At 34.4% G+C, this 14000-nt stretch overlaps 1 long non-coding RNA gene across 2 annotated transcripts; it reads left to right on the forward strand.

Annotated features, from left to right (window-relative positions):
• The first annotated feature begins 9480 nt into the window (after positions 1-9480).
• On the forward strand, positions 9481-13371 carry LOC126879611 (uncharacterized). Of its 2 annotated transcripts, none has more exons than XR_007696156.1 (3): positions 9481-9605; positions 10118-10198; positions 13154-13371. It is a non-coding gene; the product is annotated as an uncharacterized LOC126879611 (long non-coding RNA). The 2 variants fall into 2 exon arrangements; XR_007696155.1 differs by lacking the exon at positions 13154-13371 and adding an exon at positions 12186-12388.
• The last annotated feature ends 629 nt before the right edge of the window (positions 13372-14000 follow it).

Raw genomic sequence — 14000 nt, forward strand, 5'->3', positions numbered from 1 at the left:
CCATATATCAAAGTTTGTCCGACTAGACACCCTTAAGCTCTTAACAAATTTTCAGCTTGCTATTAATCAACTTTTTTTCATACACGAAATCCAGACCTATTAATTTATGAATGGAGGGCGGCTATTCTCAAAACCTGGACAATTAATTTCAGAGCGAAGAATGTATGTTTGTTTATGGTATTATCCGTAAGGCGCATAAGTCCAATTTTACAAATTTTTTTGCTTCTCATAGAGTGCCTACCTAAGAATATACCCGAACTAATATACTTCATAAAAGACCCTCAGTTCTAATTGCAAGACGCAAGAGTCTTGCAGGCTTAGTCTTGTTCTTGCTCAAATCTTGCACGGTAAGTCTTGGTCTTGGTCTTGCTCAAATTAGGCGGTCTTGGTCTTGGTCTTGGTCTTGCGAAAACGCAAGAACAAGACCAAGACTGCAAGACCAAGACTGATTTTGGGCAACACTAATTTCTAATTTGTCTTCTTGGTCTTGATTTGTCATAGCCTTGGTTTTTACTATAGTTCATCTCTAGACTTACCTCTGTCGCTTTTCTATCTAGTTCCTCAACCACCTTCTATATCTCTTCCTTTTCATCTGTTATCAGAATTATATCGTCTGCATATCTCAAGTGGTTCAAGAGCTCTCCATTTATTCTTATTCCATATGTTTCCATTCTGATTTTTTAAATGTGTCTTCTCATTATTCATGACAAAATTGTTTTCTCATTAACAGATAATGAACACGTTTGACAGGTATACACTTTCAATCACACTGCATTTTTTATATACAGTATGTCTTCGTAACTTGGAGCTGTATCGGAAATTTTTTATTATCAATTTTATGGTTTTTTATATAATAAGTTATTTTTTATAAAATGCGTTGTATGATCTAAAAGCTAAGATGAAATTAAACCTTCACAATATCGAAAATTGTCATTATGGAAAGTTGTTTGGAATTAAAACCTATGTTTTAATATGCTATTACATACTTCTAATTAAAAAAAATATATTTTGTTTCAAATTACTGATACCTAACATCATTTTTGTTACAAATATGATAACTCTATTAATTTTACGAAAAAAAGTTACTCTTGATAAAAAGCTCTACATGGTTTGAAAGCTAAGATGCAACCATCAAAATTATCAAATTTTATCCATTTTATACGAGGTATATTAAAAATGAAAGTTCTTATCGTGTACTTTCCTAAGTTCGAACTGATATAATATAAAAAAGTATTAACAATTAAACCATGGTTGAACTAAATCTACATACCGCTTTAAAACCATTTGTGTAACTAAAATTAGGTAACATCTATTTTCTCCTCACACTTGAGGGAACTTCAAACGTGAACAATTTTTTTGGGCATGACCATTCTAAATACTTTTTTCATATTACCATTCTTCTGTCATTGCAGCCCAGTATTGATTATTATTTAAGATATTCAAGATTTAAAAAATCTCCAACTACAAGTAGTTCCATTTTGTTAGTTCATCTCATTTTTATTTTTCATGAAATGTATTTTCAGCGAAAACAAAGATATTTATCAAATTGAGCCCCTACTTATCGATCCTTTGATTTCCTTACTTTATATAGACCTTCGAAACTGGCCTACTAGGAGGGAAAATGCGGGGAGGGTAGATTGAGGTGACCTTGGGAGGTCGATTGACCTGCACGTCCATTGTTGTAATACAAATCGATAGTGTAGGAATAAATACGTACTATTTGTAGAATGTATAGGACGCGATACAATACAAAACAATTGATTCCTTCCACAAAATGGGGCTTATTTTCTATTATACATACATATAATGTACTGAGAAATGGACGATTGTAGTCCTTTGGTTATTTTCGATTATGATTTATCAATTATTTTTTATACTGTGGAATTTGTTTATAAATAATTTAATTGAAGATTGCTACATATGGTCCTAATAATGAAAGATTTTAACAAATACTAATTTACATGATATTTTCATTTAAATTGATATACACATAGGCGTAACCAGGGGGGGGTTTTGGGGGTTGTAACCCCCCCCATTGGGATGTACTTTGAGCTCTATACGCTTAACACCATAGCCCTCAGAGACCTTCCAGTAGTTGTAACCCCCCCCTTCAGGTAGTTGTAACCCCCCCCTTAGGATCATCCTGGTTACGCTTATGGATATACAGACCGTTTAGTTTTTAATTTTTGAGATCTTTTGAGTTATCATTAACGTTAATTAAAGTATAAATGTTTAATGCTCAAATTTGCGTAAAACCCTTATAAACAAATTGTTGTACAATTTTTTGATGAAAATTATAACTTCAAATGGGTATAACTTAGTGGCAGAGCTAGACATTTGCCTTGGGAGGGAAATGTGCCTTAGGTGGGAACTTCCAATGAAACACCAACCAGAAGACATAAAACATAAACCCAAAAGGCATAAATAATAACTAATAACTTAGATGCATTAAGTTATCTTAATTTTCCTAACTAGCGTATTTCTTGGATTAAATTTGTCTATCTGTGGCTTAAGTTTCATGTCAGCTAATATATTTTTATGTTCTACTCTTCTAGAAGCCGAGTTAGGATCGAAGAAGCTTCGAAAAATACTTATTTTGCAATTTGTAATTTGCATTATGCACTAATTTTACAATATCTTGAGTTCTAATTGTTGGATTTAAGTTTAGTAAACGCCATTTATTCCTGAAAATTATACACACTAGAGTACACAGAAAACTGGAAATGGACATCAATGATACCCAGTTTGGATTCCGAAATGGACTCGGAACAAGAGAGGCGTTGTTTGCACTGAACGTTATGTCTCAAAGATGTCTTGACATAAATCAAGATGTATTCATGTGTTTCATAGATTATAACAAGGCCTTTGATAAAGTGCGGCATGATCATCTAATCAGACTCCTGGCAGAAAAGAATTTAGATAAACGAGACATCCGACTAATAGCAAATATGTACTACAATCAGAAAGCAGTAGTGAGAGTAGAGAATAATACCACTGAAGAAATTGAAATAAAGCGAGGTGTGAAACAAGGGTGTATACTGTCACCAACCCTGTTTAATCTCTATTCCGAAGACGTAATGAATAGAACACTCTCTGAGCAATTTATAGGAATTAAAATAAATGGTGTTAGATTAAACAATTTGAGATTTGCCGACGACACCGTTCTGATCTCAGAAACACTTGAAGAGCTACAGACATTGGTGAATAAGATAGCAGACTGAAGCGAAGAATATGGACTATCTTTGAACATAAAGAAATCTAAATTTATGGTAATATCGAAATCAACACGAAATGTCCAAAATTTATATTTACACAATGAAATTATCGATCGAGTTAGCAAATACAAATATTTCGGCACTTTTATAAATGAAGACAACCATAGCTCAGCAGAAATCAAAATAAGAATAGAAAAAGCCAGATCCATATTCACTAAAATGAAGAGAGAGTTCTGTGGAGGAGATTTGAGCCTTGAAATGAAACTTCGCCTGATGAGATGTTACGTACTTTCTGTGCTGTTCTATGGAATGGAGTCATGGACGCTGAAAAAGATTGATACCAAAAAATTAGAGACATTTGAACTGTGGATGTATCGCAGAATCTTGAGAATATCATGGACGGAGAGAGTCACAAACGTCGAGATCTTGAGAAGAATGAATAAAGAAAAGAAAGTTATATTTACGATCAAAAAACGAAAACTGCAATACTTGGGACACATTACAAGAGGCGAAAGATACGAACTGCTTCGAATAATTATGCAGGGGAAGATAGCAGGAAAAAGGTCCATAGGAAGAAGACGAAACTCCTGCTAAAGAATCTACGGGAATTGTATAGCTGTAGCAACAACGAATGGTTTCGGTCAGCAGTTTCGAAAATGCGTATAGTCCTGATGATCGCCAACCGTCGGAACGAAGATGGCACTTGAAGAAGAAGAAAAAACGCCATTTACTTTGTTTTTTATTAAGGAACAGATTTTGTTTGAATTGTTTTTGTCTCATTTAGTTTACGAGCTAGAGCCTCATGAACAATTTTTAAACAATTAAATTGTTTATAAACGTTTTTAAACCACTCGGATCGAAATCCATTCTCGAAATTCGTAATCAGCAGCCAGAAATCCATAAGAAACCGTTGTTTGCTCATCAGAATTGAAAAGGCCACGGTGGCCTCTATTTGGCGCCTACACTATAACCTATATAACCATTTTTGCATTATTTCGGTATTAATAAGAGGAAATGACAGAAAATGTTTTAAAAACAATTCGCTGCTTTTTTGAGATGCAAATATAATTTTGTGGAAGTATAGAAAACAAACGTTTTCAGTGTTTTATTGTTAAATATAATTTTCTTAGTCGTTCTTTTTAATTGTCTTCAAATATGAACCTTCTGGTTCATTTGAGCAAACAAATTCGTTAAAAAAACCTTGTCTGCAGACTATCAAAATCAACTATTAATATGACAATGCACGAGCTCATATTTACGATATTATAAAGGCAAAATTTGTAGAAATGAAGTATGAATTCTTGGAACATCCACATATTTACGATCTCTCACCAAATCCCAAAGTTCTACACGGAAAAGTTTTTCATAAAATGACGAAGTTATAACTAACCAACTACTAATTGGCGTAGTTAATTTATATATAATACACAAAGTTTTACATAATAAATACCTAATATTTTTAGTTTTTTTTACTTTTTTGGTAAACAAGCTTGATTTAAATCTGCATCAGCTGCACATCACGGTCACTACCAGTTGCAGGTATTTTACATTATTACACTACTATATACTAAGATCAAATGAAATGCATTTGTATGCTAGGATAAAACTGGAAGTTTATTTAACATTTCACAGGGTTTTAATGCGCTTATAAAATCTTAAATTTATGTCTTGTCAGACACTGACAAATCTTTTTTCTAATGGATTTTTTATTGGAAGGTATTCATCGTGTAGATTTACATAAGCGTTATGTAATTTGTCTCCTACTTCATAGTGTTTATGTGATTAACTTTGATATACCTATATTTAAATTAAAGTTAAGGTTAATGGTACAACTGCATATTTATTACAATACGCATTCCTTGGGAAAGTTATGGAATTGATTAAAATTGGCTCCGTGCCTCGGTTTAAGATATTCCTAGAAAGTTTAACTAAAAATACTAAGACTATATTTTTGAATGTAGGTACTAAAACTTATACAGTATGGTGCAAATGGCTGGAATAAATTCGGTATTTCGTAAACCGGCGACTTTAAGGAAAAATTCCGAAACAGGTCGATTTTTATTTTTAAATTACGATATTTTGGCATATATTTCATACGAGTGACGCCATCCATATGGACGTGATGACGTAATCGATGATTTTTGTAAATGAGACTAGGGGTCGTGTGACAGCTTATTTGAAAGGGTATTCAATTCTGTATTCAGGAATATAAATACATATTAACATAATTGTTTATACACAGTGTCCAAAAAAATTTTAAATTAAATCAATTCCCAAAAAAGAAGAATGTATGTAATTTATTTAATTCAAAATACATTTTACTATTCTCAGAAATCAGAAAAAATGTTAATTTGACAAATAAGCATTGTTTTTTGCTTAAATTCAATGTTCAAACCAGCTCCCGCCTACCACCTGCCTCTTGGAAGTTTGAACATTTAATTTAAGCGAAAAGCAATGCTTATTTGTCAAATAAACATTTTTTTCTATTTTATGACAGCAATAAAATGTATTTGAATTAAATAAATTACATAGATTCTTCTTTTTTATCAATTAATTTAATTTAAAAAAATTTGTTTTGGATACTGTGTATAAACTATTATGTTAATTTTTATTTTACTGAATACAGAATTGAATACCCTTTCAAATGAGCTATCAAACGACCCCAAGTCTCATTGAAAAAAATCATCGATTACGTCATCACGTCCATATGGATGACGTCACTCGCATGAAATATATGCCAAAATATTGTAATTTAAAAATTAAAATCGACCTATTTCGGGATTTTGTCTTAAAGTCGGCCATTTAGGAAATATCGAATTTGTTCCAGGCATTTGCACCATACTGTATAGGTAGAGTAGACCAGGGCATTTAGCACTAAAAACACCGAAATAAATAGATTTTTAAATAGAGCATACCTAGAGACCTGCAATTTTTTGCATTGTGTTCAGGATGACGTCATGAAAAAAGTCTAGAATAGAAAAATAGACGGAACTGCATAATTGCATTAAAGTGCATCCAAAAGCATTAAAGTACATCCAAAAGTACATAAACATGTCAAAATAAACGGGTTGAGTCAGAATGGGTTCCGAGTTCCGAGTCATACTAGGAAGTTTTTGGGGGCGCTGAACACGACTACGCCGTCAAAATCGAACCCCGGAGCACCATGTGCCCAGGGTCACTGCTAAGGTACGTCATCTGGATGGTTATGGGCACTAAATTTATGGAAACAGATTATTTGGAGGCTTTTATACAAACATACTTCACGAGGGTTTTTGGGGTTGCTGAACACGAATACGTTAATAAAACCGATCCCCGGAGCAGCTGGTGCAACGGTCACTACTAATGCACTTCATATTTTGGAGGTTCGAAGGTTTTCTGCACTCAATGCATGCAAATAGATTAATAGGCAGTTTTGGGGTCGCTGAATACGAATGTATTCAAGATCAAGCGGTGCCGAAATGCAATGCTGAGGCATATTATCTTCTGGAGTTTTGAGAGTTTTTGGACACCAGGTGCACTGAAAGGTCGGTTCTGATGGTGTATTCTTGTTCAGCGACACCAAAAACCCCAAAGTAATCTATTTGCATCAATTTGGTGCTGAAAACCCCGAAACTCCCGATTACGTGCCTTAGCAGTGAACCTGGGCACCAGTTACTCTTGTGGTCGGTTCTGATATCGTGTTCACCTTCAGCGACCCCAAAATCCCCCGAGTAACAATATCTGGCCCCTAATACACTTATTTTAAAATTTATAATATCTACTATTTTAAAAATGCTTGATATAATTATCGCGTTTATTTTCGATTTTCTTGGTTAATCTTACAATTATTTTAAATGAATCATGCTTTTTTAAAAGAATCTAGCTAGATCATCTAAAATTGATTTAAGGGAAAATAAAAAATGCAAAAAATATGTTAGAAATACAACTACAGGAAATATTTATCTGCTATTATAAAATAAAAAAATCAAAGTTAAGGTAAGTTTATTTGGTATTCCATTTTTTAATTTGATTCGATTTCTTGGAAAAAAATTTACAATTCTTCAATATTAACACTAGTGTGCGTCCCTAAAGTAACGCATAAATTCATTATTTCGTAAACCGGCGACTTTACCGAAAAATCCCGAAACAGGTCGATTTTTATTTTTAATTTACAATTTTTTGGCATATATATCATACTAGTGACGTCATTCATCTGGGCTTGATGACGTATTCGGTGATTTTTTAAATGAGAATTGGGGTCAAGTGATAACTCATTTGAAAGGGTATTCAATTCGCTATTCATTAATATAAACATTAACATAATTGTGGGTGTTCAAAAAACATATTTTTAATTAAATTAATTGAGACAAAAAGAAGAATGTATGTGATTTATTTAATTCAAAATACGTTTTACTGTTGTCAGAGAACAGGAAAAACATGTTTATTCGACAAATAAATATTGCTTTAATTTGAACATTTTGTTTAAGCGAAAATCAATGTTTATTTTTTAAATAAAACATTTTTATGTTTTAATGTATTTATAATTAAACAAATTACATACATTCATCTTTTTGTGTCAATTAATTTAAAAGACTAAGTTTTTCAACCTAATAAAAATATTTGTAAATTAAATATTTTTAAAAGATTTTTAATTGAAAAACTTTATTGGCCCATTTCCTGGTGACAACCTCCAAGGCTTCTACAATATGCAAGCCAAATGGATGCTGCAGTGAAGACTAAAGGGAAGGAATTCTACACTATGCAATTCACAACCCCCGTCTGCAGCGTGGTAAAGTTCCAACGGAAAATGGACCTAGTTACTCTATAGGAGTAATACTAATATATAAATAAAAATGTATACCATTTTTATTCATTCAGTTGCGGTGCGAAACCAAAACTGTCTTAATTTTTACTCAGATCAGAGAGTGCAGCCAGAACTCTTATCGACGATTTCACCTCTTGTTAGAGGTTCATCAGAGACTGCATAAGCTGCTTTTCTCTGGCCCAGGTAAAAATTTTCAACATATCCATCTCCCACCGCAACTGACGAGATGGTAGTAGGTGCCTAGCGGCATCTGCTAAATAAAAGACTAAGTTTTTCAACCTAATAAAAATATTTGTAAATTAAATATTTTTAAAAGATTTTTAATTGAAAAATTTTTTTGGCCCATTTCCTGGTGACAACCTCCAAGGCTTCTACAATATGCAAGCCAAATGGATGCTGCAGTGAAGACTAAAGGGAAGGAATTCTACACTATGCAATTCACAACCCCCGTCTGCAGCGTGGTAAAGTTCCAACGGAAAATGGACCTAGTCACTCTATAGGAGTAATACTAATATAAAAATAAAAATGTATACCATTTTTATTCATTCAGTTGCGGTGCGAAACCAAAACTGTCTTAATTTTTACTCAGCTCAGAGAGTGCAGCCAGCACTCTTATCGACGATTTCACCTCTTGTTAGAGGTTCATCAGAGACTGCATAGGCTGCTTTTCTCTGGCCCAGGTAAAAATTTTCGACATATCCATCTCCCACCGCAACTAACGAGATGGTAGTAGGTGCCTAGCGGCATCTGCTAAATAAAAGACTAAGTTTTTCAACCTAATAAAAATATTTGTAAATTAAATATTTTTAAAAGATTTTTAATTGAAAAACTTTATTGGCCCATTTCCTGGTAACAACCTCCAAGGCTTCTACAATATGCAAACCAAATGGATGCTGCAGTAAAGACTAAAGGGAAGGAATTCTACACTATGCAATTCACAACCCCCGTCTGCAGAGTGGTAAAGTTCCAACGGAAAATGGACCTAGTTACTCTATAGGAGTAATACTAATATAAAAATAAAAATGTATACCATTTTTATTCATTCAGTTGCGGTGCGAAACCAAAACTGTCTTAATTTTTACTCATATCAGAGAGTGCAGCCAGCACTCTTATCGACGATTTCACCTCTTGTTAGAGGTTCATCAGAGACTGCATAGGCTGCTTTTCTCTGGCCCAGGTAAAAATTTTCGACATATCCATCTCCCACCGCAACTGACGAGATGGTAGTAGGTGCCTAGCGGCATCTGCTAAATAAAATACTAAGTTTTTCAACCTAATAAAAATATTTGTAAATTAAATATTTTTAAAAGATTTTTAATTGAAAAACTTTATTGGCCCATTTCCTGGTGACAACCTCCAAGGCTTCTACAATATGCAAGCCAAATGGATGCTGCAGTGAAGACTAAAGGGAAGGAATTCTACACTATGCAATTCATAGTATTACTCCTATAGAGTAAATAGGTCCATTTTCCGTTGGAACTTTACCACGCTGCAGACGGGGGTTGTGAATTGCATAGTGTAGAATTCCTTCCCTTTAGTCTTCACTGCAGCATCCATTTGGCTTGCATATTGTAGAAGCCTTGGAGGTTGTCACCAGGAAATGGGCCAATAAAGTTTTTCAATTAAAAATCTTTTAAAAATATTTAATTTACAAATAGTACAAATTCAGTTTAATTTATTAGGTTGAAAAACTTAGTCTTTTATTTAGCAGTTGCCGCTAGGCACCTACTACCATCTCCTCAGTTGCGGTGGGAGATGGATATGTCGAAAATTTTTACCTGGGCCAGAGAAAAGCAGCCTATGCAGTCTCTGATGAACCTCTAACAAGAGGTGAAATCGTCGATAAGAGTGCTGGCTGCACTCTCTGATCTGAGTAAAAATTAAGACAGTTTTGGTTTCGCACCGCAACTGAATGAATAAAAATGGTATACATTTTTATTTTTATATTAGTATTACTCCTATAGAGTAACTAGGTCCATTTTCCGTTGGAACTTTACCACACTGCAGACGGGGGTTTTGAATTGCATAGTGTAGAATTCCTTCCCTTTAGTCTTCACTGCAACATCCATTTGGCTTGCATATTGTAGAAGCCTTGGAGGTTGTCACCAGGAAATGGGCCAATGAAGTTTTTCAATTAAAAATCTTTTAAAAATATTTAATTTACAAATATTTTTATTAGGTTGAAAAACTTAGTCTTTTATTTAGGAGATGCCGCTAGGCACCTACTACCATCTCGTCAGTTGCGGTGGGAGATGGATATGTCGAAAATTTTTATCTGGGCCAGAGAAAAGCAGCCTATGCAGTCTCTGATGAACCTCTAACAAGAGGTGAAATCGTCGATAAGAGTGCTGGCTGCACTCTCTGAGCTGAGTAAAAATTAAGACAGTTTTGGTTTCGCACCGCAACTGAATGAATAAAAATGGTATACATTTTTATTTTTATATTAGTATTACTCCTATAGAGTAACTAGGTCCATTTTCCGTTGGAACTTTACCACGCTGCAGACGGAGGTTGTGAATTGCATAGTGTAGAATTCCTTCCCTTTAGTCTTCACTGCAGCATCCATTTGGCTTGCATATTGTAGAAGCCTTGGAGGTTGTCACCAGGAAATGGACCAATAAAATTTTTCAATTAAAAATCTTTTAAAAATATTTAATTTACAAATATTTTTATTAGGTTGAAAAACTTAGTCTTTTATTTAGCAGATGCCGCTAGGCACCTACTACCATCTCGTCAGTTGCGGTGGGAGATGGATATGTTGAAAATTTTTACCTGGGCCAGAGAAAAGCAGCTTATGCAGTCTCTGATAAACCTCTAACAAGAGGTGAAATCGTCGATAAGAGTGCTGGCTGCACTCTCTGATCTGAGTAAAAATTAAGACAGTTTTGGTTTCGCACCGCAACTGAATGAATAAAAATGGTATACATTTTTATTTTTATATTAGTATTACTCCTATAGAGTAACTAGGTCCATTTTCCGTTGGAACTTTACCACGCTGAAGACGGGGGTTGTGAATTGCATAGTGTAGAATTCCTTCCCTTTAGTCTTCACTGCAGCATCCATTTGGCTTGCATATTGTAGAAGCCTTGGAGGTTGTCACCAGGAAATGGGCCAATAAAGTTTTTCAATTAAAAATCTTTTAAAAATATTTAATTTACAAATATTTTTATTAGGTTGAAAAACTTAGTCTTTTATTTAGCAGTTGCCGCTAGGCACCTACTACCATCTCGTCAGTTGCGGTGGGAGATGGATATGTCGAAAATTTTTACCTGGGCCAGAGAAAAGCAGCCTATGCAGTCTCTGATGAACCTCTAACAAGAGGTGAAATCGTCGATAAGAGTGCTGGCAGCACTCTCTGAGCTGAGTAAAAATTAAGACAGTTTTGATTTCGCACCGCAACTGAATGAATAAAAATGGTATACATTTTTATTTTTATATTAGTATTACTCCTATAGAGTAACTAGGTCCATTTTCCGTTGGAACTTTACCACGCTGCAGACGGGGGTTGTGAATTGCATAGTGTAGAATTCCTTCCCTTTAGTCTTTACTGCAGCATCCATTTGGCTTGCATATTGTAGAAGCCTTGGAGGTTGTCACCAGGAAATGGGCCAATAAAATTTTTCAATTAAAAATCTTTTAAAAATATTTAATTTACAAATATTTTTATTAGGTTGAAAACTTAGTCTTTTATTTAGCAGATGCCGCTAGGCACCTACTACCATCTCGTCAGTTGCGGTGGGAGATGGATATGTCGAAAATTTTTACCTGGGCCAGAGAAAAGCAGCCTATGCAGTCTCTGATGAACCTCTAACAAGAGGTGAAATCGTCGATAAGAGTGCTGGCTGCACTCTCTGAGCTGAGTAAAAATTAAGACAGTTTTGGTTTCGCACCGCAACTGAATGAATAAAAATGGTATACATTTTTATTTTTATATTAGTATTACTCCTATAGAGTAACTAGGTCCATTTTCCGTTGGAACTTTACCACGCTGCAGACGGGGGTTGTGAATTGCATAGTGTAGAATTCCTTCCCTTTAGTCTTTACTGCAGCATCCATTTGGCTTGCATATTGTAGAAGCTTTGGAGGTTGTCACCAGGAAATGGGCCAATAAAATTTTTCAATTAAAAATCTTTTAAAAATATTTAATTTACAAATATTTTTATTAGGTTGAAAAACTTAGTCTTTTATTTAGCAGATGCCGCTAGGCACCTACTACCATCTCGTCAGTTGCGGTGGGAGATGGATATGTCGAAAATTTTTACCTGGGCCAGAGAAAAGCAGCCTATGCAGTCTCTGATGAACCTCTAACAAGAGGTGAAATCGTCGATAAGAGTGCTGGCTGCACTCTCTGAGCTGAGTAAAAATTAAGACAGTTTTGGTTTCGCACCGCAACTGAATGAATAAAAATGGTATACATTTTTATTTTTATATTAGTATTACTCCTATAGAGTAGCTAGGTCCATTTTCCGTTGGAACTTTACCACGCTGCAGACGGAGGTTGTGAATTGCATAGTGTAGAATTCCTTCCCTTTAGTCTTCACTGCAGCATCCATTTGGCTTGCATATTGTAGAAGCCTTGGAGGTTGTCACCAGGAAATGGGCCAATAAAGTTTTTCAATTAAAAATCTTTTAAAAATATTTAATTTACAAATATTTTTATTAGGTTGAAAAACTTAGTCTTTTATTTAATCTCGTCAGTTGCGGTGGGAGATGGATATGTCGAAAATTTTTACCTGGGCCAGAGAAAAGCAGCCTATGCCGTCTCTGATGAACCTCTAACAAGAGGTGAAATCGTCGATAAGAGTGCTGGCTGCACTCTCTGATCTGAGTAAAAATTAAGACAGTTTTGGTTTCGCACCGCAACTGAATGAATAAAAATGGTATACATTTTTATTTTTATATTAGTATTACTCCTATAGAGTAACTAGGTCCATTTTCCGTTGGAACTTTACCACGCTGCAGACGGGGGTTGTGAATTGCATAGTGTAGAATTCCTTCCCTTTACTCTTCACTGCAGCATCCATTTGGCTTGCATATTGTAGAAGCCTTGGAGGTTGTCACCAGGAAATGGGCCAATAAAGTTTTTCAATTAAAAATCTTTTAAAAATATTTAATTTACAAATATTTTTATTAGGTTGAAAAACTTAGTCTTTTATTTAGCAGATGCCGCTAGGCACCTACTACCATCTCGTCAGTTGCGGTGGGAGATGGATATGTCGAAAATTTTTACCTGGGCCAGAGAAAAGCAGCCTATGCAGTCTCTGATGAACCTCTAACAAGAGGTGAAATCGTCGATAAGAGTGCTGGCTGCACTCTCTGATCTGAGTAAAAATTAAGACAGTTTTGGTTTCGCACCGCAACTGAATGAATAAAAATGGTATACATTTTAATTTCAATTAATTTAATTTAACAAAAAAATTTTTTGACACCCTGTATAAATAATTATATTAATGTTTGTATTAGTGAATAGAGAATTAAATACCCTTTCAGACGAGCTATTACATGACCCCTATTCTCATTTAAAAAAATCATCGATTACGTCATCACGCCCAGATGGATGACGTCACTAGTATGGTATATATGCCAAAAAATCGTAATTTAAAAATAAAAATCGACTTGTTTCGGGATTTTTCCTTAACAGCAAACAGTAGCGATCAACAAGTACTCTATAACTAAATAAAATATTGAAAAAAGGAGCCTGTACCGCCATTAAGAAAAACAAAAAAATACACTTTCTTCAAATAAACTTTCTTATCCCGTGCCTAGATTTTGTGTCACATTGGAACTACTAAAAATCGACTTTTTTTATAACAAGAAATCGAACGTCACTGACTTGGCAACATTTCGCGCCTATGTGTATAAAAATTATTGTTTACCTACTCTATGTCATATTATGTAAAAGTTTTTAGTTTGTGAAAACTGTCATGATAGATAGCAGTGCGTGAAGGGTTTAAAGTGTGAGTGAAGTAACAATGTATTTT

This window comes from Diabrotica virgifera, chromosome 2, assembly GCF_917563875.1.
Source record: "Diabrotica virgifera virgifera chromosome 2, PGI_DIABVI_V3a".
NCBI classification, from domain to species: Eukaryota; Metazoa; Arthropoda; class Insecta; order Coleoptera; family Chrysomelidae; genus Diabrotica; species Diabrotica virgifera.